The following is a 4670-nucleotide window of genomic DNA, read 5'->3' as shown; positions in this document are numbered from 1 at the left end:
CATTTAAAATGAAATCTTGACGTTCCCCAGTGTCCTCCAGTCACCCTCCCCCTGCACTGACTTGTTCTGTAAAACATGGAGAGGCGCTCCTGTATCCATGGGTCACTGAGGCCACCAGGCTCAGCCCCTCCCTTTCCCAGACCTCCAGCAGAGGCCGCCCAGCTCATTAAGCCTCTTTGGCCCCCTTGGCTCCTTCTGCTATTGGGACACACCGCTCAGGCGACCAGGGCTGAGACTGTCGCTTCGCTGGACCCCAGCCTGCTTAGCTCAGCTCCTACTCCAGAACCTGACCTCTTTCAGTCTCACATGGCAACAAAACCTTGTACATCCTCCCAAGTATCTGATGATGACCAGAGACCAACAAAATATTTGTTCCTTAACTATGTGGCCATGTTGGTTTTGAGAGTTTGCAAATCTACTGGTTAGTTGATCCGTTCAGCAGTCTTCTGTTTTAATATTTTCTGTTGGGAAGACTGGAATTGGAAAATCAACGCTGATTAATACATTCTTTAATACTAATTTTGAAGACAGTGAATCTCCACGTTTTTACCCACATGTTAGACTTAAAGCTCGGACATATGAATGCCAAGGAAGTAAAGTTCGATTGAAATTCAACATTGTGAATATACAGTGGGATTTGGTGACCAAATAAACAATCACAAGAACTAACAACCAGTAGTTGACTACACAGATGCTCAGTTTGAGGCCTGTCTCCAAGAAGAACCTAAGGTTAAGCGCTCTCTCTCTTTAACTACCACGGTTCTCGTATCCATGCTGCCTCGACTTCCTCTCACCAACAGGCCATTCTCTGAAGACACTGGATCTCTTGGCTGTGAAGAGTCTTCACAGCAAGGTGAACATTACACTGGTGATTGCCAAAGCAGATGGAATTTCTAAAACTGAATTACAGAAGTTTAAGATCAAGCTCATGAGTGAATTGGTCAGCAGTGGCCTCAAGATATACCAGTTCAACAGGTTTTGAATCTACTGCTAAAATCCATGCATCAATGAATGGACACTTGCCATTTGCTGTTGTAGGAAGTATGGATGAGGTAAAAGTTAGAAATAAAATGGTCACATCCCACCAGTAACCTTGGAGCGTTGTACAAGAGGAAAATGAAAACCACTGTGACTTTGTAAAACTCCAGGAATTGCTCATTTGTACAAACATGGAGGATCTGCCAGAATGGACACACACTCGGCTCTACACGATGAACTTTCCAGGGGTTGCAAACAAACTGGAGGAAACGGGCTTTACTGATATGGGCCCAGAGCATAAGCCACTCAGTCTTCAAGAACCTATGAAGGAAAAACCACAAATTTTATGGTGAATGTCAGAGGAACAAAGAAAAAATGAAGCAGATGTTTTTGTAGCAAAAACAGAAAGAAGCCATTCTGAAAGAAGCCGAGAGAGAGCTACCGACCATATTTGAGCACCAAAAGAGTTCACCAAGAAGACACAAAGAAGCTTGAAGAAAAGAGAAGACTTTAAAAGAAGAAATAATCTCTTTCTCTTTCAAGAAAGCTACCTCTGAGATATACCATAACCAGACTTTTATGGCAACGGGCGGCAACCTGAATGAGGAACGACAAGGACCATAAGAACTCCAATTTTATGTAAAACAAAGCTTCCAGATCACAGACGGTCATCACAAGCAAAATGTATTAAAATGTTACAAGTATGCTGTGATTTTCTGGCTGTTTTTATTTGCTGCATCACTTATTCTGTATCTGACAAATGGCCAATTTATGTGACTGCCAGTCACACAAATGGCCAATTAGTGACTGCCATTTATGAAAAAATACTTTTAAGTATAAGGTCAATACATTAGCCAGAATGAACAATAGCACTTACATAGTCACTGTTGTTAGAAGTTTTTAAGTCGCTGGTTTGTGATGACTCTAGATGGTTCCTCCTGCTGCCCACCTATTGTCACTTTGCAGAGCACTGTACCACAGAGCAGTGTCAGTGCCACTGAAAGTACAGAACTCATTCAGATATGGCTAACGGATTGCATTTGTATTCCAAGATGAACCTTTTTTTTGGTACATACTAAAAGCAAAATTTTGGGAATGTGTTTTAAAATGTATTATGTACCTGATACTGACCTCTCAACAGTTTTATAGAACTTTTTAATTTTTGATGTGAGCAATTGGTGACATGATCCTAAGCTTTGGTATCAAATTTTATACAAAATGATGGCTTCCATGCTTTAGTGTGTCTTATTGTGGTTGGTGTGTTATTATGAGGAAACAAAATATGTTTAAAAGTAAAAACATCCAGGTATATAAACCCTTTTCTAGTGATACATACCTTTAAACCTGGGTGTTATCACAGTATTTTCATTAGGGTATTACATGCTTGTTGCTTAAACTCTGTCTTTCAGGGAAAAAAATAAGAAGGTTGAATCGTCTTATTAAATATATATATATATATATTTTTTTAGGTTTGTTATTTTTTTTTTTAATTTATTGGGGTGACAATTGTTAGTAAAATTACATAGATTTCAGGTGTACAAAAAAATATATTTCTTAAGAAAATAACTGAAAATCTAAATATTAAACATATAAACATTTAGATAAGTCATATCTCAAGGGATGTTTCAATTGAGTGCCTTTGTAGTATTCTCAGAACAATTAATTTTTTCTTAACAGTCATAGGTATGTATTTTTTTACTTTTTTTTGTACTTGAATATTGTAAATAAAACTGCCATTTACTCTGGACTAATAAAATATATCTACATATTTACCAAAAAAATTAAAAATAAACAAAATGAAATCTTACTAGGTAAACTAGGGCAGGGTTTTGTTACCATTTCCATGGTACAGTATGAAAGGAGCAGAATTTACATTCTAGAATTAGAAATAAAATTTCCATTGTGGTTTTTTTCATTTTCTTTTTCTTTTTTTGTACTTTTTATTATGGATATTCCATAGTACTTTGAATTGCTTGCATATATATATATATATATATATATATTTTTTTTTTTTTTTTTTTAAGAGTAGGACCAGCCACAAAAAGAGTGGGACTAACCACCAAAGAGTTAGGCTGAGCTGTGGACTGGTGAAGTGCTCAGGCTTGAATTTGTAATAGTGTAGCCTGAGTGTGAACAGAGTTGAGGAACTGCCTCTGAGCATAAATCTGCCCTCTGAGGGGCAGGTGATTTTTTACAGGGGCTCTGATCTGCTCCAAGAAGTTGTGGGTTTGATCCTGAACTTGGCCAGTTGTTTGCCAGGTGTTAGTAACCATCTCTAAGCTTTGGTTTCATCAGCTTAAAAAGTGGAAGTGATAATGGCTCCTACCTCCTAGTGTTTGGGGAGAGATTAAATGCATGAAAGTGCTTGGCATGATGCCTGGACATAATAAGTGCTCAATAGATGTCTATATTGTATTTAAGACCTGCTTTGATAGCAGTCTTGGTGCCCTGAAAATCATCAGTAGTTGTATAAAGAAAGTACATGAGAAGTTGAGAAGAAAGTTGTGAGAGGAAAGAATTTCAATCGCATAAAACGATCTTTTCCAAGACAATGTTCTTATTCATCCATTCATTATTCAATAAATATAGTTATAGAATGAGCTTGCCAGGTGAAGTGGATAGCTTTTTTACCTTCAAGCAGAGACGTGTCCTGGGTTAAGTTGGCTTAGAAAGTATATGTACTTTATAGACAGATTTTGACGAGGGTCCTGAAATAATCTGTTGAAACCAGAGCATACTCTCCTTTCTCAGCAAACTGGGTAAGCAGTCTGAGTAGGGATATGCCTGGTCTTTCACAATGTATGGAACTGCCGTCTCCTGTTTGGGCGTTTCAGAAAACATTTGGATTGCTTTAGATGTCTTACCATGCTAATTAAATAAAATATGACTAATTAAATGTCAGAAAGCATGATGTAAACTTGTTAATGTCAGGGGAGATCTTTAAAAACAACTATCAAGACGGGCAAATTTGTCACATGTCAACATTTTTAGTTAATTTTGGGTGGTAAATAAGCAAATTTTATTTAAGAAATGAGAAAACTGTCTGGCGATGTGATTAGGGCATCCTATATTTTGTGGCTGATTAGACTGTGGCTTACATGGGGGGCTGGAGAGTCTCTCCTGAATAGTTAACTACCCATTTTTTCAATTAAACATAATGTTATGTTAACATCCTTAAAAAGGTAAATGATGGCACAGTAAATCCAATTAGAATACATACTTACAACTGGATTCGCTTGCAATTTTCAAAAAGCTGATGGCATTTTACATCTTCCTGCTATTGTCAGAGCGGCTTTAGCACAAGTTGCTGCACCCCCGCCTGGTGTCTGTGTCTTTTCGTGGTGACCTTTGCTGGGAGAGCTGCTGCAGACATCACAAACTCTCACATCAATTTGCCACAATTGGATGTGGCATCTTGCAGCTAATTTGATTTGGGAAGAAATGCACCTGGCTCTGTTTTTTCCCTATAGAATGTGGAGGGAGTTCTGAGTCCTCGCAGATGCCATCTACCCGAGGAGTCTATGTGTTTTTCAAGGTCTAAGCAGTTTGTCTTCATCTCCCCAAATACAGACTATTACAAAGGGAAAGGAGCTGAATTATTTAATGCAAAAATAAGCTAGATTGGAGTCAGAGAGGGGGAAAGAGAAACAAAGTGAACTGAGAATTACAACTGTTGATATAACTTCCAGGCT

The 4670-nt window shown here is 38.1% G+C and overlaps 1 pseudogene; it reads left to right on the top strand.

Moving 5' to 3' along the window:
- The first annotated feature begins 306 nt into the window (after positions 1–306).
- On the top strand, positions 307–1621 carry LOC141570003 (septin-10 pseudogene; annotated as a pseudogene).
- Positions 1622–4670: the final 3049 nt, after the last annotated feature.

The sequence above is a fragment of the Rhinolophus sinicus genome, chromosome 1 (assembly GCF_057876585.1).
Source record: "Rhinolophus sinicus isolate RSI-liver-muscle chromosome 1, RSI-T2T, whole genome shotgun sequence".
Classification (NCBI taxonomy): domain Eukaryota; kingdom Metazoa; phylum Chordata; class Mammalia; order Chiroptera; family Rhinolophidae; genus Rhinolophus; species Rhinolophus sinicus.
Note: the sequence above shows the minus strand (reverse complement) of the source record. Positions and strands in the feature narration are given on the sequence as shown.